The sequence below is a fragment of the Vulpes lagopus genome, chromosome 2, assembly GCF_018345385.1.
Source record: "Vulpes lagopus strain Blue_001 chromosome 2, ASM1834538v1, whole genome shotgun sequence".
Taxonomy (NCBI): Eukaryota; Metazoa; Chordata; class Mammalia; order Carnivora; family Canidae; genus Vulpes; species Vulpes lagopus.
The window spans coordinates 17,697,621-17,722,078 of NC_054825.1; the positions used below are offsets into that span (position 1 = coordinate 17,697,621).

Genomic DNA, 24,458 nt, shown 5'->3' on the forward strand with positions numbered 1-24,458 from the left:
TTGGGGATGAAGTAATAACATTGCCCAGGTTCACCCAAGAAAAATCCTAATGGCACTTTTTACAGAAAGAGAATAAAACAATCCTATAATCCATATGGAATTGTAAAAGGCCTCAAATAGCCAAATCATTCTTGAGAAAGATTAAAGTGGAGACACCACACTTCTTAGTTTCTTTTTTTTTTTTTTTTTAAGATTTTATTTATTTATTCATTAGAGACAGAGAGAGAGAGGCAGAGACACAGGCAGAGGGAGAAGCAGGCTCCATGCAGGGAGCCTGATGTGGGACTCAATCCCGGGACCCCAGGACCATACCCCGGGCCGAAGGCGGGTGCTCAACCGCTGAGACACCCAGGAATCCCCTAGTTTCTAAATATATATATATAAAGCTACAGTAATCAAAATGGTATGATACTGACAAAAAGATAGACATATTGACCAATGGAACAGAACAGAAAGTCCAGAATAAATCCACACACATATGGTCAACTGATCTTTTGGCAAGTTATCAAGAATACCCAATGGGGAAAGGATCCACCAGCAAAATAACATTGGTCCCTTATTATACATCATACACAAAATCAACTCAAAATGGATTAAAGACTTAAATGTAAGATCTGAAATCACAAAACACACACACAAAAGAAAACATAGGGGAAAAGCTTCATGACATTGATCGTGGCAATGATTTCTTAGAGGAAATAATCAACAGACTGAAAAGGCAATCCATGGAATGGGAGAAAATATTTCCAACTCATATATCTAAAAAAGGAAGCTGAAAAGCTCAATAGTTTTAAAAAACTAAATATTTTTTTAAAAAATGCAAGCTCAGCTGTAGCTGTTTCCAAAATGCTAGATCTCCTGGAATTTTCAAAGAAATATGAAATTTGGGTGTTTTTGTGATCTCTCTCAATGTTTTAATGTTGGCATCCAATTTCAATATATCAAAAACACTGGGGAGGCAAACGATTTCTTTTAGCTGGATCAGATTCTTTGTGACCTCCTATAAGTATTGGAAAGTCACAAAAATAGAAGTTTGATCTAATCAGATTTACTTTTTTTTTTTTTTTGAAAGTTTCCTCTAGACTCAAAGTGGAAAATAGTCCAGAGAAGAACTAGAGTGAAGGCAGAAATTGCAGGCTTGATCTTTAGGGTTAAGAAAGAGACCATGTGGTCCTCAATGAACAGAACAACAGTGAGGATGGAGGGGAGAGAAAATGTAGAATCCATGGGACTTAGTGACAATTAGATGTGAGGTCAAGGCCAAGAAAGAAATATGAAGGGTCTCCCAGGTTTCTCATGTAGATAACTAAGTAGATGGTATATTCACCAGCATAACCAATATAAGCATTAACCAGTATAATGAAGGCACGAAGAGAAACAGATTTTGAAGGAAAGACAGTAAGTTTAATGAATTTAGGTTGGAACACTGTATCTGAATATCTGTAAAACTGGAACAGATGCAATAGATAATTGAAAAGAAAATGGTACAGTGCTACAATGTGAAAGTCTGAGCTACAGACATGATTTTGAAATCATCAATGTATAGGCATTAATAGAAGCCATGGGCATACATAAAATTAACCAGAGAGAATACAGAGATGACAAGTCAAAACAACAGTGACCTGAAAACACAAAAATTAAGGGGAAGACAGGAAAAGAAAACCCAATGAAGGAAATAGGTAAAAGCCAGGAAGAAACCAAGGAAGTATGGTGTCAAAGAAATTAGTTTCAAGAAGATGGGAGTAAAAAAAAAAAAAAGAAGATGGGAATAAAGGCGTGTGGGTGGCTCAGTCGATTTAAGTCTGACTTTGGCTCAGGTCATGATCTCAGAATCCTGAGATAGAGCCCCAAGCTGGGCTCCATGCTCAGCAGGGAGTCTGCTTCTCCCTATCCCACCTCCCCCCCATGCTTACTCTCTCTTTCAAATAGATCTTTTTAAAAAAAAAAAGAAGAAGAAGACAGGGGACACCTGGGTGGCTCAGTGGTTGAGCGCCTCTCTTCGGCCCAGAGTGTGATCCTGGAGTCCCAGGATCAAGTCCCACATCGGGCTCCCTGCATGGAACCTGCTTCTCCCTCTGCCTGTGTCTCTGCCTCTGTGTCTATCATGAATAAATAAAATCTTAAGGAAAAAAAAAAGAAGAAGATGGGAGTGAATCAAATGCTACATAGAAGGAAGACAAGTATGATAAATACTAGAAAGGGACCTCAGAAACAGGTCACATGTGACGTCAGCAAAAAAGTTTCAGAGGTATGAAATCTATCATAGGTGAAAGCAATGAAAAAATAACACACTCAAACTTTTCCTTACACATATTTTTAAAATGCAGTATCTCCCTTTCTCTAAATGTCGGAATATTTGTACAGTATAGACACAAGATAAGGCCACTTCCCAAAAGTTGGTTATTTCTTCATCTACTTTAAACCTTTCCTGACATCTAGCAGATGAATGATTGATTGTACCACCAGGTCCATCCCATTCTCTTTGGACAACACTCTACTGGATAACATTTTAGTCCCGGTGGTGAAAATAGAATAATTTCTATTTAGGGTAGGGACACTTAGGAAAGGAGACATTTGTTAAAGTGACAGGCTACCTGAATAGAACACCTACCACCTGAAGCAACAGCATTCCTAAGAAAATTGTTCATCTGAATATATAATAACCCTTGGAAGTCACATGAGAAAAAAAAGTGGTGGTCAAAACTCCAACAGCAAACAGAGGTCTACTCAATCTTTATTTGACTTGAGCCCCCTATGAATAAACTCAAAAATAGCCAATTGGGATGAATAAATCCCACAAGCTTTATTTGTTCTTTTCTGTCTGGTTTAAATATATTTGTAAGTTAGTCATATTAGTAATTTTGCTCCCATAGTCACAGCGTATTTTATAATGTTCCCCTAAAAAAAGCATTTTACAAAAGTACTGCATTCATTGGTGGGGGTGAGAAGGGAAGGGGGTTATTTAATGTGTGCTTGGATCCTGCCAGTAAATCAAGAGAGAAAATACCCATTTTCACTAAAATAAACCACCTCAAACAATCTTAAAGAATAAAATATCAGTATCATTAACATTTTATAAATCATCCCAAAACAGCACTTCAGAATTATAAGACTCTTTAAGAATAACTTAACCTCTTCCCCTTACAGATGACAAAAATGCAAATTATGGTCTAATGAAATAGAAAGAGCAGTTCCTTGGTCATTATAAATCCAGTTGACAAAGACCTGTCTCAGCTAAAACTCAAGTTGACTCTGAATGCTTGGACAGAAAGCATTTATATATATAGTACATAATCCAGTGGAGGAAGGACACACCAAGTAACATCAAATGTTCTGAATCATACTAGAAATTATTTAGGGATGATCAATTATATTATTTTATGATATTTAATATAAACAATAACTGAAAATGATGGTTTAAGTGATTTCTTGGCTTACAAGCCACAAATTTTAGGAGAGGATAATCAAATACCATATATAAAACTGACACTAGGGTGTTTTTCTGTATGTTGGTAAATTGAACACCAATAAAAATTAATTTATTAAAAAAATAAAAAAATAAAAAATAAATAAAACTGACACTAGTTTATGTGAGACTCTACATTAGAAATAAACTTTAACCTATTTACATATTCATCTAAATCGATTATCCAGAGCTAGAAAACACAATGCTGGTAAACTGTGCAATCAATAATTAAATGGTGTTACTACACTGGACAAACATGTGACTTAGAGGTTTACAACTAAGAAGTTGTTTCTCTTGGGGATTTTGGCCTAATTTAAATTATGCTTTAATCTGGAATTGAGGAGGTACTATTTAAAAACCAACCTAATTTATGTTTAAAAAAATAATAGCTAATATATCTTTTGAACTTACTATGTATCAAACATTGTTCTAACAGCTGTGTGTGTATGTGTGTGTGTGTGTGTGAATTCACTCTTCATGACAATCCCACTAGTAACAATAGTAGACACTACTGTTATTCCCATTTTGCAGATATGAAAACTGAGGCAGAAAGATTAAAAAGTAAAACATTTAAATTCAAACATTTAGTTTCAGTAAGAACTTAAAACCAGGCTAAGCTTCTAAAAAGTAAATCACTTTCTATAATGAATCTGCTCGCATTTACTCAAAGAGTTTTTTCTATTACTACCCTTCTTCCTCTATTGCTAAAGAAAGAATAGCCAAAATGTTTTGTGTTGTGTTTTGTCTTTAATTTTTAAAGCCACTTGTTTTAAACATTGGTCCAACTGGCAGCTGTATTGGTTGGAAATAAAATAAGTGTAAATAAGTGCTAAAAAAATTTGTAAGTGGTTATGACTACATATAAATGCTTTCTCAAACACTCATAATAACTTAGGTTCTTAGCTGAAACAGTCCTTTGTTAGTGGCACAGCCAGGATCGTACTGACCAAAAAAATTGTAGCATCCATTTTATCAATCTGAATTATCATGACCATTTAAATGATTTAAAATTAGCTAATAAATATCTGTTTAAGTAAAATGAACTTAATATTGCATTTGTTTAAGAAAGCAATAACTTCACTTCAATGATCTTCATACACAAACATTTCAATGATTATGGTTGAGAGTGACCAAGTCAGGCTTTAAAGGGATTTGCTAAATCTTAGTTCCTGCTACTCAAGCCACAAGTTTTTTCAAGGTCAATAGTGACTGTCATGCTGACAATCTAGTGGGCACTCTTTCATGTCTTCATTTTACTCAACTTCTCAACAGTATTCAATCTGGTTGAAATGTCCTCTTTTTTTAGTCTCTTCTGTAGAAATGATCTGGCTTTACTTCTACCTCACCAGCTGAGCTTTTTTTTCCTAATTCAATTCAAATCATTCTATATTTGAGCTCTAAATGCTATAATTGCTGTGAGCTTGGTCAGGAACCCTCTTCCATCACTCTCTTCTCTCCTTAAGTATTCTCATCTATTTCTAAGGCTTTAAATACTATCTATATGCTGATGTCAAAATAGATCTAACTCAATTTCTCTTTTGAACTCAAACTTGGTATTTCCAAGTGACTATTTAATTTCCCCACTGGGATGTCTCATAGGTATCTTGACTTTAAAACATCTGAGAGTGAATTACTGATTCTATAACCATTCTCCCACTAAACAAAGAAACAAGAAGTGACTTGTCCTACACTAGTCTTCCCCAACTCATTAGGTAGCTAGAAACTTGGGAGTTTATTCTTGGTTCCTTCTTGAGAAATAGTCATAGATTAAACAAATTAAGGAATCTCTCTCTGAAACAGAGAAAGCAAGTGAGGTAAAGTATTAACAGTTATTGAATTTAAGAAGAGGAACATAAGTGATCATTATACTCTTCTTTCAACTTTTCTCTATACTTGAAAACTTTGAGAAAAAAAATTTAAGTTATAGAAAAAAGGGCTTTGGTAAATTATTATCTTCAATAAAATAAACCACTGGCACATAGCCCATTACTGAGTTAATAGTCTTTTCTGTTTTTTGTTTTTGTTTTTGTTTTTTTAAGAGAGAGGGTAGGAGGAGAAGGAGGGAAGGGGAGAGAAAGAGAGAATCTCAAGCAGACTCCACACCCAGCATGGAACCCAACATGGGTCTTGATCCTGCAACCCTGAGATCATGACCTAAGCCGAAATCAAGAGTCAGAGGCCCAACCAACTGAGTCACCCAGGCACCCCAATGAGCTACTGTCCTTAAAGCAGAAGCACTGTGACTGAACACTCAGGCCTCTTCACTGCATCTAGAAAGATCAGCTTGTGAGTTTCATATATTTTAGAAAATTACTGAGACCTTAAGAGCCATTTACTCAGTATTAGGAAAAAACAAAGAACCCCTCAAAAACAAACAAAAAAACCCCAAAACTCTGATTCTTAGCTTCCCACACTTATTGCCAAATTTTATTTTAGCCTAGCAATATTAGTCTGGAAAATAATGCAGAAAATGGCCATGAGTTTAAATTTTTTAAAAAGCTGGTGAAGGGAAATTGAGAGCTTCAAATATTTATTATAAAAGGAAGGAAAAAATCTAAAAAGAAATCTGTTACCTCAGGAAGCTAGAAAGAAAAGAACAAGGGATACCTAAAGTAGAAAAAAAAGGCAATAATGAAGATCAAAGCAGAAATCAATGAAACAGAAAACAGATAAAATAATCAAAATCAAAGAAGCCAAAGATTATTTCTTTAAAGAGATCTAAAAATTGATAAGCTTTTATCCTGGCTAAGGAAAAAGGAAATACAAAATTACCAAAATCAGGAATGAAAGATGAGACATTGTCACAGACCCTACAAAAAGTAAAAGAATTATAAGAGAATATTATGAAGAACTTATGCCAACAAATTATGAAATTTAGATGAAGTGGACAAATTGTTAGAAAGACATAAATTTTAAAACCTGACTTAAAAAGAAAGAGAAATAGGTCTATAACAAGTAAATAAATTAGTAAAAGGATATTTCTAGAAAGAAAAGCCCAGTCCTGTTGCCTTTACTGATGAATTCCATCAAACATTTAAGGAAATAAACAACCTATACAATGACATTTACAAAGGTGAAAACAGTTCTCAATTCATTCTATAGGACCAATACTACAATGATGCCAAAGCCAGGCAAAGGTATGGCAAAAGGTAGACCAATATTCCTCATAAACATAGATATAAAAATTCTTAACACAGTGTGAGTAAGCTAAGTCTGGCAGCACATTAAAAATATAATATGACAAAGTGTAATTTATCCCAAGAATATAAAACTGGTTTAACACCTAAAAATCAATTAAGGTCTTATATGAATATAATACAGGACAAAAACCATACAATTATCTCAGTAGACAAAGAAATAGTATTTGACAAGCTCCAACACTTATTTATAATACAGACTGAAAGCAAACAAGAAATTAAAGGGAAATTTCTCTACCTGATAAAGAATATTTATAGAACAGCTGCAGCTAATATCAACCTAGTGGTGATAATCTTAATGCTTTTCCCCCTAAAAGCAAGACAAGCAAATCCATTCTCACTACTTCTATTCAACATTGTACTGGAGTTTTAAGTCAGTGCAAAAAGGTAAGTTAATTAATCAATGAATTCGGTACACATATTGGAAAGAAGTAAAATTGTCTTTATTCACAGATGACATGACCTTTAGTGTAGAGAATCTAAAAGACTCCACAAAGAAAATTAATTATTAAGTGAGTTTAGCCAAGTTGCAGGATACAAGACCAATATACAAAAATCAAGTGTATTTCCACATATGACCAATGAGCAAACCAAAAATAAAATTAAGGAAAAAATTCATTCGCAATAGCATCAAAAAGAATAAAATTCTTAGAAATAAGTTTAACAAAATAAGTACAAGATAGATCTTATACTGAAAACTGTTAAAACATTGCTGAGAAATTAAAGAATATACAAATAAAAAGATTGGAAGACTCAATGTTGCTTAAATAGTAACTTCCTCCATATTGATCTATATTGAATCTATTTAATGAATCCCTATCAAAATCTCAGCAAACTTTTTCATAGAAATTCACAGTTGATTCTTGAAGTTATATAATATAATGATATTAATATAATATAATATTAATAAATTTAAAATATAATATAATAAATATAATAGTTAAAAATATAAAACTTCTAGAAAAAAATCTTTGTATCCTTTGGTTGGGCAAAGATTTGTGACATACAATACCAAAAGCACAATCCACTAAAAAAATTAATAAGTGTAACTTTATCAGAATTTAAAACTTTCATACTTCAAAACACATCATTAAGAAAATGAAAAGGCAAGCCACACACTGGGAGAAAATATTTGCAAACCATATATCTGATGAAGGACTTGCATCCAGAATACACAAAAAACTCAATCATCAGAAGACAACCTAAATAAAAAATGGGCAAAAGATTTGAAAACACATTTGACCAAAGATATAGAAATATCTAATAAGCACATAAAAATGCTTAACACCATTAGTTATTAGGGAAATGCAAATTAAAATACAATGAGATGTTTTTACATATCCCGTAGATGACTTCAAACAAAAATATCAACTACTGACCAGAATATGGAGAAATTGAAACCTTCATACACTGCTGGTAGGAATATAAAATGATACAATCTCTTCAGAAACAGTTTCTTAAAAAGTATGTATTTACCATAAGATGCAGGAATTCTACTTCTAGGTAGTTTCCCAAGAAAAATGAAAATATGTGTCCACATATGTGGATTTTCACAGCAGCAGAGTCAGAATAGTATAAACTGCAATTAATCCAATGGATAAAATGTGTTACATATTCATACACTAGAATATTACTCAGTAATAAGACAAACTATTGATAATACTAGAATATAGATGGACCTCAAAAATCTTTTGGTAAAAAAAAAAAAGCTATATATAGATAAAGCAGATCAGTGGTTGCATGGGATTGGGAGTTGGAAGGAGGCTGGCTACAAATGGGCATGAGGGAATCTCTAGGAAGTGTTATAAAACTGGATTGTGGTAATGGTTGCACAACTGCATAAATGTCCTAAAAAACACTGAATTGTATATTTACAATGAAAAATTTTATAATATGCAATTATACCTCCATAAGTCTGTTTTTAAAAAAGAAGCTGGACTGTAAGGATATAAACTTCTAAGAAAAAAAAATCTAAAATTGTCTCAAAAAAATAATACTGGTTAACTGGAAATTGCCTACCACATAGAATTTCTGAGACTATAAAAGGCTCTTAAAATGTCAAAATCTCCTCCTACATTTTATATGAGTTTTGTTGTTGTTAGTCTTCTGGAAACACTTGAGTGTCCACATTCTATTATGTATCATATCCCTATTTTTAATGGAAGAAATAAAATCTGTCAGTCTCTTAGCTTCTTGTATATTGAGGGCCAACATTTTGGACCTGCTCTAAAGATCTTCTATACTCCTTATTAGAAAGAGAATAGGTAAGGGAAAGGTTGAGGTTATAGAAGCTTTCTTGATGGTGGGGAGCCTATGGAATAAGAAAGAGCTTCATTTAGAAGCATTAAATCCAGGGCACCAGTTCTTAATCCTGAATGAACACTGGAATAACTTGGAGAGCTTTAAAAATCCCTGTGCCTTGGCTGTACCTAGACCAAGGGGATCCAGGTAGAAGTATTTTCTAATGTTCTCCAGGTGTGTTCAGCCAAAGTTGAGAACCACTAGTCTGGAAGAGGTGGAGGCTCAAGAACCTTTATGTTCATGACCAACTGTCTTCTGGGAATGTGGTCTGAAACAGTTGCAGTTTCATATGGTAGCCACCAGCCATGTGTGATTACTGAGCACTTGAAATACGGATAGTCAGAACTGAAATATGCTCTTTTTGTAAAATATGCACTGGATTTTGAAGACTTAGTAAAAAAAAAAAAAGAATGCAAAAAATATCACTAATAATTTTAAACATGTATTGCATATTGAAATAATATTTTGTTTGGATCTATTGGGTTAAATAAAATATATTACTAAAGCTAACTTTACCTCTTTTCTTTTTTGTGTGATTACTAGGAAATTTGAAGTTACATATGTGGCTACAATAATATTTTTATTGGACACTGCTGATAATCATTCTTAAAAAGAATCATAAGATCTCAGAGATGAAATCACCTAGTTCAGTTCCTTCATTTTACAGCTAAGGAAACTGAGACCTAGAGAAAGTGGCCCTACAACACACAGCTAGAAAGTGACATAGCAGAGATTAGTCAGGTCCCCTGACTCCTGCTGTCTATGGCTATTTCCATCACACTTCCTCAAGGATTGTTAAAACAAAAGTGCTCTATCATCTCCTCCCAAAATAGAATGTTTAATTTAATCAACTGGTACTGAAATATGTACTTTTTATAGAGTGCCTTTTTTCCCTCTAGGATGTTCTATGTAAGTCTCATGCCTACAACTTCTGACTTTGGTGCCATACATCCAATGCACTACTCTTGGTGTCATAAAATAAACCAAGAAAAATATAAAAAGATCAAATCTCACATTCTACTTTATACTAGGAAAGGTTACATGTCAAAGGGCACTTGCAGAAATACCATAAAAATAAACTTAAGGGAAAGAAATTGGTAGGGGAGGGCAGGCAGGGGGGTTGAAACACAATGAAAATAATACTTTGTGTTCCTATTTTAAGTGCCTTTCTCAATGCTATATGCATAGCAGCTAGAGGCAAGCTGGAAAGCCGCCAGGTCCTGGCTGCCAGCAAAAATTTTGTCACCTCCTTTGAACATCTGAAGTATGTTTACCCAATAGATTTCATTAAATTACACTTCCATTAGGAAGCATACAATGTTGATACTCATCTCAAAGATCAAAGGGATCGCTAAGAGGCATGTCATCCTGCTCCCCAGCTGATTGCTATTTCTGGGCCAATCAAGGAAAGGAGCCAGAACAATACTTAGTTAAAAAAAAAATTGTAGCATCTCCCCAAGGACTATAGACTAAGAATCTGCAGCCCCATTATCAAAATGAGCATATCATTAATGACAATACTCATACAGTGAGTTATTTTAATACAACTCCTACACAACAAACAAGCTGGATTTGGGTCATTAGCTGAATTTGTAAAGCAGTATTTCTGAAGGCTGAAAAACTCTTTAGTAAAAATCTAAAGTTTAGAAAATGGAGAAGGTCCCATTTACAAATGCAAGAGACAGATTCCAGTTTTTATTAATTTCATTGTGGTTCTAAATAAACCAACAGGTAAGCCAGATTGGAGATGGTTAATTTAATTACTGACAGGTTGTAAGATATTTTTTTTTCTCATCTCACTAATTTTTTTGATGGGAGATTTAAAGAAACACCAGAAGTGCATTTTTTTTTTTTTGAAGGTAAAACTATTCCATCTTGGAATCCAACAACCTATCTTGAAAACATTTAACTTGGAGGAAGGGACACTAATTTCAAAGAATATAAAATTTGGCCATGGAAAATTAGAAAATAACACAAGTCATTTCAACTGGAAATAGAAATATTTAATGTTGGTTTAATAGAAAGATTTAAAAATATATATATATGATACTGAGAAACATCTACAAATCCCCAGTCTTTTATTTGATGTTAGAAAAGGTAGTTCAGCAATAGCTCAATGTTCTAAGCCTGATTTCAGGTAGTGGAAACTCTTCTCTAGCAATTTTATTGTGGCAAATGTAGTAATTTGCCCAAAATGGGATGAAAGAGGCAAGGTTCAGGCAAGTATACTTTCTACTTAAGTCTTTTTACAAGCTCTGGTGGCAAGTGACCCATCTATAGCCACAACCCGGATTTCAGCTGTCCTCTTTCAACGTGTAGTCAGCCTCTTGGTTGCCCATATTTGACACATCGTATGAACTCTAATTATCTATCTTTTGCAATTAATCATCTGACAATTACATTTCCTGTACTTATAAGCATCCAGCTGGGAACTGAGTTTTATTCTGAGAGAGAGAGAAAAAAAGGATTCAGGTTTCTAACAAATTACTTCTAATTAACCAGAACCTTTTTTAGTCATCACAATGTAAAGATGCCTACAGCTAGTGAAAGAATTTATTGTTTTGCATTCTTAATGATACTTTAAATTTTCATTTAAATTTCCCCAAAAGGCAGTTTGGGAAATGCACTGCACTAACTTTAGTTAAACAAACATTCTGTTTGGCAATACACAAAGAATGGGGGAAAAGAAAGAATTTCTAAGGAAAAGGAACTTGCAGCATGACCAGAAAGGGCAACCAACAAAATTAAATAAAGCAGAGATTCAAGGTGTACGTCTTCAAAGTGGGAGATACAAGCTATTTCCCAGTAAGTCCAGGAATTGGCAGAGCTGAGTCATACAAACGTTAGAGCTGGAAGGGACTCTAGGGATCATCTATTCCAGTGGCTCTCAAAGTATGATCTTAGGTGCCAGCTTCAGCAACCACCTGGAACTCTTTAGAAATTCAAACCCCCAGATCCTTGCAGGGCCCCACCGATGCCTTCTGAATCAGAAGCACTCGGGTGGGCACAGCAATCAGCTGTCCAGGTGATTCTCACCTCTGGTCTACTTTAGAAACTCTTGATAGTCTAACCACTTTGCTGCCTAGATGAGGAAACTGAATGTGGAGATTAGAGGCCAAAGTTAATGCACAAGGACAAAATTAAAGAATGATCTTGAGGAACTTACTATCATCTTTCATTTTTATTAAAAAGAAAATCTCTGTTAGTATCTAAACTATAATACTGTGGCCTAGATAACTTCTGGGACTACTGATCCTTGAGATCCCCAGCAGCTCTTTCCTCTCACAATATACTTAGCTCTTGAGCTCCTGGGACCGAAACACATAGACATTCCTAGAGTATTGGTTACAATGTTCCCTAAAACATAACATTCCACAAATACTAAACTAACAAGAAATGAAGACGAGAGAGAGGAGGAAGCCAGGGTCTTACATGACTTTAAACCAAAAAACCAGACAGCTGCAAATATAGCACTTGGAAGACAGTGTTATAATGCAAAGAACACTGGATACAGAATCAAAGTATCCTTTGGTTACTCACTCTTGCTCAGCCAATCACCTTGGGCAAGCTACATTGTACCTCTGGCTGGGGATGTGGCTCCTTATCTCTTAATACCTACTCTGCAGGGCTTCTGAAAAGATAAAATGTACACTGTCCTTAACACAGCTTTTGGTACTGAATCAGCACTCAATAAATGGTAGTCCCTTCTTTCTCTTCTCTTTCAATTTATAGAGGATGCAGATAGAAAGTCACATTCCCAGCTTTCTTGATTTGTGTTCTGAGAGGCTCTATCTAGCTCCATTCTTGAAATTCATGGTTCTGTCCAGACATGGACTTGTTCTCCATTACCCTCAGCCCTGTTTCTCTCCAATTCTCTCTACCAGATATCCAGAAAAGCATTGAAGGGCTCATGGGTTTTTTTTTTTAATATTTCAGAAAGATTAATAGTGATCATATACTTACTATTACAAGACTACACAGCTCAATTAAAACATCAAGTTGAGTTTTTTGTTTTTTTTTTTTTTTTCTTCTTCTTGGCCTGGAATATATGAACGTAGTTCTCTCATACTTATTTAGCAAACCTTGACTTTTCTCATATATTTAAGATCCCCCTTTGTTAATTAAAAAAAAAAGTAAGGAAATCAACACTCTCTTAATAAGTGTTCTTAATTTGGTTTCCCTGGTGGAGAAAAGACTGGGAAACATTAACCTAATGGCTTTATTTTAAAGATTTACATGGGAATTACTTGGAACTAACTCTGGTCTGTGGAAACATAATCTCCCAGGGGGAATCCTTGACTTGTGGTTGTTTTTCGTTTGTTTTGTTTTGTTTGTTTTTAAGTGCCACAAAGATTTTGATTGAGCATTCCTGGTCCTTAACTACTGCTAACCTGTACTATCTTCAATACTAGAAAAGGAGGAGCCATAATCCTGACTTCCGACTGTGACTGTCAGCTGCCCAAATGGACAAAGATGAAGGCAAAGGCAGTTGGGGTTGGGTAATGCACACTGAATTTAAAATTATGGATGCCAATCTGTGAACAGAAAGGTCCTTCTACACTCACCAGTGAGAAAGTGGTATATTTTCAGAAACAAAGGAAGAACTCAGAAAATTTCTAGTAACTTAAGAAAGATGGTAAACACAAACCCCGCAGGGTATTTTAAAACAAATACTGTTCCTTAGGGTATAAGGCTAAAGTTATGTATTGTGATTATTTTATTTTGTGTTTTAAGTGCAGAACATTATTGGATTGCTTGGGATATAAGTATGAAAATGTACTATTTTAAAGGAAAAACTTCACTTTCTTAGAAACCAATGGGCATAATTACACTGTTAAGTAACACCTCTGAGTCTGGTTCTGGGTTGATATGGGATAGCAAAGTCCTATATTTTAACCACGAGGAATACAGGCATTTTACCCAAAGTTAGAAATGCTCCATGTTGTAATGTACATCTCATAATACAGTCCAACTTGGTTTCTTCACCCACTTACTTCATACATTCATTCACAAATATTTATTTAGAATTGAGAGACTTTTGCACAGTATGATAACAGTTCTTATTCTAAAATAGCAAACAATGTAGTTAGAGTGACAAGACTAATTGCACATGGGAAAAAAGCAAACTGTAAGGCAGCATAAAGTTTAGCTGGCAGGACGGTGGACAAAACAATCAGAAACATGTTAGAGTTCCACTGGAAATAAGTGTTCTGACAATATCACAGTATTCCTTCAGTTTTGAAATGTGACTCAATACATCAAATCACCATCTAAATAGTTCTTTGAAACTTCTTTGTATGGCCACCAGCCTTTATTCCTGAGCCATCTACACAGGCAGAAAATTAAGGATTGGACCTATTACTACCAAAATATTTCTACAGACTTAAGTTAAATTTTGAGATGAAGGCCAATTTTTAAGCTAAATTATGTGAAAAAGCAATTTTTCCCTTTTAGATGAATTTATTACAAAAGATACATAAGGTAGAAGAGATTGTATCAGGTCAGAAAGACTAGCTGGAGCAATAATTTTTGAATCATATACTAAAGGCCATTGGGTGGGAAGCAGGAGGAGAAAATCCTGGACAAAACAGCACATAAATCAGCTATGTGAGAATACATGAATGAGTTGCACATAGCAATAACTCAAACATTAATTTGATTATGGGAAGCAAATACAGGCAATTTCAGCTTCTGAAATGATGAAGCTTAGAAATTAGGGAGAATTAGGAATGAAATGAATGCTAGAATGTGAAATTTGGATTTGACCCAATTGGCAATGAGAAGCCCTTGTATGCTCTTCAAAGAAGCAACATGGGAGAAACCCCACACCTCTTTTTACAAGTCCAACTCTATCATAGTGTTTCTCAATCCAGATGCACAGCATTTATAAAATATATATGCTTACACAATCATTATTATTCTGAGGTCACCTCGCCCCTTTAAAAAGTATTATCTCTGATATTTTACTGTTTTACCAGTAAAAGACACACACAATGCACTGAAGAACAGATTTAATGTGGTAATATCCAAAATATGATGCTATAAACAGAAGAATATGGATATGGAAATACAGAAATGATATGACCTAGAGATTGGCCATGGAGTTTAGAAAAAAGGCCTATGTGTAGGTTCAGAAACTATGGTATCTGAGTCTTTAATCTGAGCATGTTATTACGAGAAATATTATGGGTTATTTGCTTTTTCGGTACCTGCATATTCTTTGCACTTGTGACATTACTGCATGCAATCACTATGATCCAACTTACTATCTTGGATTTAAAAGTGTCTAAGACTCAGATTTCCAATTTGGATAGCCTGTAAGCATAAGACTACTCTTTCAAAGACCGAGAGGGTAAACAAGAAAAGGATACCCCACAAAAGGGCACACTATAAGAATTTTCTGACATGTCTTTTCCATATGTTTTCTAAAAATACATTTCCCAAAACATTTTTATGATACGTTATTTCATGCTTAGGCAGGTAGAACAGGGATTGTTACTCTCATTTTACAAATGAAGAAGGGATGACCCTAAAAGGTAGGAGACCTGCAAAAACTCTCAAAGGCCAATGGTGGCCAAGACAGGATGGATGGATGGATTGATTGATTGATTGATTTTTAAAGATTTTATTTATTTATTCATGAGAGACACAGAGAGAGAGGCAGAGACATATGCAGAGGGAGAAGCAGGCTCCCCGTAGGGAGCCGGATGTGGGACTTGATCCTGGGACTCCAGGATCATGCCCTGAGCCTAAGGCAGATGCTCAACCACTGAGCCACCCAGGCATCCCCCAAGGAAGAATTTAAATCCAGGCCTCCTGACTCAAATATCCAGTGCTCTTTCCAGCACACTCCAGTGCTGTCCCATATGAGCCTCTATAAGTCAAGTTAAGTGCTACACGACACTCTCAACTGTTAGATCTTAGCACAGACATAAGTGGCCAAGTGTTATAAGAAATGCTTTAATTTAAAGTATCTATGGAGTAGAAGGGGGATTCATAACGCTTTTCTCAGACTCTCTTACTAACCCAAAATACTTTGTATAGGTGGATAAAAGGATGCTATGAAAAGATTCAAGAGAAAAAAAAATAGAAAAGATTCAAGAGATAGGAAATAAACATGGACAGTAACATAAAGAATTAGAAAAATAAATACATCTTGCAGTTGCATTGTTTCAGTAGGAGCACTACAGAGAAAAGCCCTCAAGAGTAAATCTTACGGCAGTGTCTGCTTTCGGCGGAACATGAAACAGGAGTGGAAACAGGCTAAAAAATAATAAAAACTTTGAAAAAAGTTAAAAGATGCATGTAACTTAAAACTAACATCTTTTTCTACACCGAAAGGTTAAATTGTGAGGTTGACATTTGCATTTGTTATGTTGTCAACGCTTCCTGTCTATCGACATGTGTACAAACAATATCTAAAGATGTCATCTGCATATTTATACCAAAGGAGCTTATGAACAGGACCTGTCAGTATATTTTAACACCCTTCCAGAACATCAGCTTTCATCAGATATAAACACAACATGTTTAATTTATTAGTTTGGTCTTAATATAAAAAGTTGGCAATCATATGTCACTATAACTATTGATAAGGTAAATATGGACTACAGGAAAATGTCAAAAAGTTATTGAAATGTTTGCTGAAATACTACATCAAATTGTATTTATCAGCTCTTCTCTGCCAATGAATATGTCATATTTTCCTACACATGGCCATTCCTGAGATGTATGCAATGGAGCATTTCAGAAACTTCATTCTTGAAGCATCTTAATTCCCAGGTATGAGAAATTTAAAAGGAGTCAGAACACAGGAAACACACACTGTAACACATGGTGTTATTATTTTACTTCACTAGACAGAAATTGTGCTCAGAGAACAATTCATACTAGATGTAACTGTTTGGTTAGAAGACTTGTGTTTTGTGTTCTTGTCACTTACTATGATGTTTAAAACTGTGAATTCTTAAATTGAATTCAATAGACACTTATGGAACACCTACTATGTACTACATTTTTTTTGAATACGTGAGAAAACATGAAAAGTACAAGACCCAGACTCCTCTCTTAAAGATCTTACAATTTAGTTGGAGTAATAAAAAGTAAGTAAAAATCAATAAATCATTTCAGCACTGACATGGAAACAGTGTGTAGGTTGGTACAGGTTATAAACATATATACCAAGGCAAACGGGAAGTGAATAAAATCTATCATGATAGGAAAAATGATTACAAAAGACCTCACAAGGGAAGTGGATAAAGGGCTAAGGGTTATAGAAACAGAATATATTGATATGAGACTAATAGATTAAATTGAGCCAAAAGTTTCAATGCATACTTATTATACCAAACTGCATATAAAATAGTTTTAAAGCAATCTGAAAACTTTCACCAGTCTTGAAATACCAAGCATTCCAATTTTCAAAGTTGTTCAACAACACAGCTCACGGACCCTAGGGAGCACAGAGGTTGCCCCCTGTATATCTGAGCTAAAGAAGGAGAGACACAATGACTTGCCCAGTGGCACTCAGCTAGTTAGTTTCAGAGCTGACACCCAAAGCCAGAGCTCTAGACCTTTAATCCAATGTAATTTCCATTGCATCATACTGCTTCTCTTGGTTAACAGCCTGTCTGAAATAAATGAACATTGGTTAGCGAACCAAATTTTCTTTAAACTCTATACATTGGAATTTGCAGACTATAGTGATTCTTTAAAGATAAATGTCACAAAGTGGTATGATTTAGTAGCTTTAGAATCAGATAGATTTGATTTCAAGTCCTGGATCCAAATTATGAGACCTTGGGAAAGTGTCCTAGCTTTTCCTAACCTTGTATGTCTGGATTATAAACTGGCTGGGCAGATTAAATGATACATAACATGATGTCTAGCTTGTTACAAGTCATCAATTATTCTTCTCTAATCCTCTCCAGTCCTCATCAGTGATCCTTCTAGACTGAGGAGTTTTCAATCAGCAGTAATTTTGCCTCAAGGGGATATGTGGAATACCTAGAAACATATTTTGACTGTCATGACTAGAGTGGGGTGGCGGTGGTCTACAGGCATTTGGTAGGTAAAGGCCAGAGATGTTGCTAGACATCCTACAAAGCAGAGGGCAGCTTTCCCTCACCCCAATAAAAAATTACCCAGCCCCAAATTTCCATAGTACTGAGGTTGAGGATTTCTGTTCTAGACCAAAGAAAAGGACTACCCATTACCACTAGTGTTCTGTTAGAAAAGAGATCATGGGATCCCTGGGTGGCGCAGCGGTTTGGCACCTGCCTTTGGCCCAGGGTGCGATCCTGGAGACCCGGGATCGAATCCCACGTCGGGCTCCCGGTGCATGGAGCCTGCTTCTCCCTCTGCCTATGTCTCTGCCTCTCTCTCTCTCTCTCTCTGTGTGTGTGACTATCATAAATAAATAAAAATTTTAAAAAAAGAGATCATATCTTTTCTGCCCCCAAAGAGAAGCCTCCTAACTTCAGCAAAGTAGCAAAATCAAATTAGAAACATATCAGATCCCTAAGCTGGGGTACATAGAGTACAAAACTACAATTGCATTAATATTCCTTGCTATATGGAGTCTTCTATTTGCATGTGATGAATCTGCATGCAGATCTAGATTTCCAGAGACATGGAAAGATAATTTCCTTAGAATCTCCTTGAGGGAGTAACAATTAGTTAAAAAGAAATTTCTGAATCTTGATGAATCTCTCGCTCTCTCTCTCTAACTGGAGGACTGGAAAATTCTTCAGGCAAATCTGAACTTAATGACAACGTGAGTTTGTACTTTGAGATCTTTCTTAGTACTACCTGGATTCCAAAAAGATATTCAGCGTATCAGGATATAGCAGGAACAAGCAGATCATTGCATGAGTCCCAGCAAATGGGCACCCAAGGCAGTTGCTGCCGGCATCCTTGCCCTTCTGGTACATACCTGGGCCTTTCCCACCCTTTCTCTTACACTTTTATTTTCGACTCCTTCTTTCCCTTCTCTCTTTTTCTTTCTGCTGTCTATGCCTCTTATCACTTCCCAGTGACAGTTGTTTAGCCCTACTCATAGCAGAACTCAAGAGACAAAATGCTTGATTCAGTGGCAAGGTTTCAATGATGCTTCCTGTGAGATAGGAAGGAGATAGAACCATGTGTGTATTTTAATTTGCACTCTCTAGATGCTACACCTACAGAAAAAAAAATTTCACCGAGGTAGTATTGGAAAAGCCTTCATTTTGAAAAACATTACCAAGGGCTCAAGAAATATGGTTGCTCATAATCAATTTACTAATTTTTAAAAACAGTGTTTCTAATTTTGCTGGATTTAAAATCATTACTCTTTGGAGTGAAAAGTGAACTCTTCATACAAAGGGGCTATTGTAAATGAATTTGGTCTTGGAGATTTCTCTCAGAAAAATTCCACAATATGGTATATTTTTAAGTATCAGTGTGAGCTACAGTGCCATCTATGGCCATCTGAATTGGAAAGCATGGTTTTGCTACTTTGACAATCTCCGAAGACTAGGAAGACAGAAGGCCCTCTCCCCTACAAAATGCCCTGACAAAAATCTTGGCCCAAATCTGTATTTTCAAGACACATGGAAAGATTATTTCCTTAGAATCTACCCGAGGGGGTAATAATCAGCTAAAAAGACATATATTTGTGAATCGTATGATATAAACATTTTGAAATTATATACTTTCATGATGATAATCTGACTGTGGAGCCTATAGCAAAACAATATACCCATAAACCAAGATTCATCAATCAATTCCCTATGTTTAAAAAAAAACTGATAAAATAAGAATTATTTTAAGAAATAGATTTTAAGATAATAATTTAAGACACAAGAGTATTTTTTTCTAATCTGAGTCTTTTTTGACTACGGTTCAAAAATAGTTTAAAAGTTATTTCATAATCAAAAACTCTAAATACCATTTGACATGATGATCATAAGATTTAAGCTGATATCATAAGCTATGGGTTATATAAAATTAGAAATTTTTCAACCTGGCCACAAAAGGAACTTCAATTTTCCCCCTAAACAAGAGAAATCCTCTAGTAATTCTACTATCAAGTTGTAAGTTATTTTCCCCACACCAATGCACAGCTATCATCATTTGGAACCAAGTAGATTTTCTCTTTCTTTCTGTTCCAAATTCACTCGGCTTACTGCCAAGAGAAAATACAGACACAAGGGAGGCAAAGAGCAATTCTGTTAAGATCAATGAAGATGTTGGCCATAACAGAATCCTATTTATCCATCACATCCGTACTTCTTTTTCTGATTAGAGATTACTAGCAATTTCTTGACAATTCTTGTACAAAATTAAGTTACAATCAGTCTTGCAAGACTTCACAAGGGAAGGAAAAAAACACATAGTTTTTCCTGCTAAATCTAAAAACAATACACACACACACACACACACACACACACACCCTTTATAACTATTTCGTTCTTAAAAGGAGTTTTAATATGCCTATTTCCAAAGCAGTTAAAAGTGAATATTTATAGACAAAATATTCACATAAAGATGTTCTATTGGCACTGGCTTAAGAGGTCAAAGAACAGTCTACTTAGTAGTATAAAATTAAGGGCCAAGGGTTTTGTTTTGCTCTAAGCTCAAATGAAAATTTAAAATGCAAATTTTGCCACCTAGGGAGAAAAATTATGCTATGCTATGCTCTGGTTATGGCTTCATGCAATGGCTTCTCTGTTTTCCCCAAATAAAAGCTATCATAGCACGTAACTTTAAACCAAAAGGAAATTAATTTTTAAGCAATTTCTTAATTGATACAAAAGAAATGTGGGTAACTATTACTGTTAGATACTGAATTTGCCAACTTAAAAAAAATGTATGTAAAGTAAAAGCACTGAAGATTTGGGGGAAAAAATGAAAGTAAGTTAAAATGGCACTGCAACTCTCATGAAAGAAGAGTTTCAACGTTTCACAGTACTTACATTGGAAGTACCTGGTACTTCCAAACTGAATCAATCCTGCTTCTCTCACATTCCTTCTCATCCTTCAAGTCTCAGTTTGGGTGTGATCTGCTTGTGGCACCTTCATTTCCAAACAAACACACAGGTTGGACTCCCCTCCCTGAAAGCACACCCTTTCACACATGATCCCTTCAGAGCCTCTCCAATTTCACTTACCACATTATTATAAAGACTGTGAACTTCTTGAAAAATATGTCTTACTCATCTTTTGACCACTTCCTCAATGCTTGACACATAATAAATACTAAGTACATGTAAATTGTTTATAGTAATCTATACCAAAACAACAGATTGTTCAAAGCTACCAAAATTCAAACTAACTTTAATGAAGAGGACAGAAAGAACAATAGCTTGAAAGTTCTCTTCCTCAGCTTCCTCATTTGTTCTTTATTTAGTTTCAATATTTATTTATGTAAGTCATCTCTATGCTCAAAATGGGACTCGAATTCACAACCCCAAGATCAAGAGTTACATGCTCTTCTGACTGAGCCAGCCAGGTGCCCCCTCATTTGTTCTTTAGTTTGAAATTAATTCTAGTATTATTTGCTTTACTAGTGAGAATTTGATTTAAAAAATTTTAGCTCCCACCATATACTTCCTAGTTGTGTACTATCCTGCCTTATATATTTGGGTGTATTCTAAACCAAATTCTCAGTATATGACAACTTTTGGAACTTTTAAATTATAAAGCTATTTGGTTGTCTTTAGGCATGCTAAAGTCAATTCTTTGTTGCTCTTAATGACAAAATTTAACAGATACTATAGAATCTTCCCCCTTCTCCTCCTCAATGCTGATATGTATGTTACACCAGTGACGTAACAATGCAAAAATAGTGATTTCTGATAGTTTCTGGGAAATAAATCAGTTATCAGAAATTAGGGAAAGAATGAGAAGGAAATCCAAAGTAAATAACTTAACATGTATTTTTAACTCTAGATGAAAAACTCAGCATAACCATAACTCTAATTAGTAATATGATACATATAATAAAGTAATATAAAATTATATGTACTACCATAATTCTTCTACCTTTAATTCTCAATCTCCTACTACACAGCCAAAGAGAAACTGCCTGTATAGACTAATTTCTAAGATTTTCTTTTTTACAAAACAAAATGCACTAGAATATAAAAGCAATGAAACTTAGGTCATATCTGAGAATAAGATGGAAGATTTCAAGTCTCTGTCCTTTGTATAGATGGCAGTTAGTCCACTGAAGCACTGAGAAAGAAGGTTTACATGTTTAGAATACTCAAGGAATCTTCTGGCTTTACCATACCTTACCTCTAAACTCTTTAATTATAGGATTACTACTTATGCACAGCAAAGTCACTGACTAAAAATCAGCGCTGTTCTCAAAGTCTGTCTCAGTTCTTATTTTATTTGACATTCATGTTTACCGATTAGGTAGGCAGAACTGATATGATGATCTAAATTTGCAGTATGCAACTGCAGCATAGGATGAATATGCCACGTCTGAGGTCTCAAGCCTCCAGTTCCTGGGCTGTTCTCACAATTTCACACTTCCTCTTCTGACGAAGTAGTCCGTGACCAAATTTAGCTAGCACACAATATTAGAAAAATATGGGATGGACCATTTCTAACAAACGTCTAACAATATATACATGATTTTTTTGAAGTGTAAATAGAGCCGTCAAATAGGGGCCTTGGATCAGACAGCATTTGAAATGAATAGCACTGAATCATGTTCTTTAAAAAATGGAGAAAAAGAAAAATTTAAGCTTCACTGAAATGAGATAGAATATAATCTATAAGATTCTAACTGTGGAGATAGTTTTCTCCTAAGCTTCACTTTAAAAAGCACATATAAGCTTTCTAAGCTTCACTTTAAAAAGCATGTATAAATAACACAACCTTAGTCTTACTTTGGTTGAAATGTATTTGGAGACTAGGTTTATATAAAAAGATCAAAATAAGAAGACAATGAGACAAAAAATGTCAGTCATTCAATATGCAAAGATGCAATGCTCCATTACGAAAGTCAGAGCATCAGGTAAAAAATTTAGAAGAGATTAGCAAAGGGTTCTCTTATTTTAAAGTACAGAATACATTTTTCAGAAACTCATTTCATTTATATAATCAGACATTTCACACCAAGGCCAATGCTATGCAATGTAACTTTCCAAACCATAAACTCTGATACTCACTCCGTTTTAAGAATGCAATTACAGGTCACATTCTTCATAACCAATAATAGAAATCTCCTTCTTCTTTTTTCTCCTTTTTTTTTAAAATTATTTTTTATTTTAGTGTAGGGGTAAACGGCAGAGGGAGAGGGAGAAAGAGTCTCAAGGGAATCCGTGCTGAGCTCAGAGCCCAATGCGGGTCTCAATCCCTGAGAAAATGACCTGAGCCAAAACTAAGAGTCAGATGCTCAGCCAACTGTGCCACACAGGTACCCCGAAATCTCCATTTTCATAGTAGATTTCTAAGTCCTGGACAGAGATAATTTGTTTTAAACCACAATGAACAGAACCAAATGGAGAATGAGAAAATTTGGATATTTCCTTAGAATCTTCTGTGATGGAGATTGACCTGGAGCAGCTTTTGTGAATTTGCAGACATGAGAAGCCTCAAGAATTAATAAAATGCACTGAGGATAGAGTTCCATCTCTTGATGTTCCCCAATTTGACCACACTTAAGCATTTCAGAGAGATTTCTAGAAAAGCTTTTAATCCATTGTCTTATGAACTTATTAAAAGAAAAGCCAAAAAGAACAATTTGACTCCAAATTTGTTATTTGTTTTTATTCTTAAATATGATTCTTCCATTTTGGGAAACTAAAACATACAAAGTTAAACAAAACAATCTAAGCGAAAAAATGAGACCATCTCTACGCATTGTCCATTTCCTGGTAGGCTTTCAAGGACTTGGAATCAAGAGGAAAAAACATCTTTGGTTGAAATCTCTTGTAGCCCCATTTTAACTTGTACAGGAAAGCTTACGGTAGTTGACATGGCAAAGCTCTTCAACTACTATTACACAGTTTAAAACCTTTTACCCTAGAGATCACTTCTGGCTCATCTTCATCACCAGCAGCTCAATGCACCTAAAAGCAATATGCTAAGTGCCTAATCTGTTTTAAGTTTTGTTCTGAATCTCACAGGTGTAGAACTAGATAAAAGACAATAAGAATGGCATAAAGAGCAACTGAAGATTCACGGAGAAAGAAGTAAGTAAAAGTCAGAAAGAACCACCATGTGTCATTCCCAGTTGCTAATTTACTTCAATGTAGCAAAGCACAAAAGTGACACACTTGATTTGAGTATTTTTGTAACCCTAGGGCTTAGGTAGGAAACTTCTAGTTCAGGCAGTGGTGTTACATAATGCAATTGTGAATTTCAAGATTCCCTAGAACATAAACTTTAAGAGAGTGATGAACATGTGGGTAATAGTCCTGTGGGGAGCCATGACGTGGAAGCTTTAGGGTACTCCAGACCACCACTACCAGAGCATCACTGTACCACTTCCATGTGTG

General features: G+C 35.0%; 1 protein-coding gene across 10 annotated transcripts in view; it reads right to left on the reverse strand.

The window, feature by feature from the left end:
• VTI1A (vesicle transport through interaction with t-SNAREs 1A) overlaps nucleotides 1-24,458 on the reverse strand; it is a 349,002-nt gene that overhangs the window by 296,308 nt on the left and 28,236 nt on the right. The window lies entirely within an intron of this gene.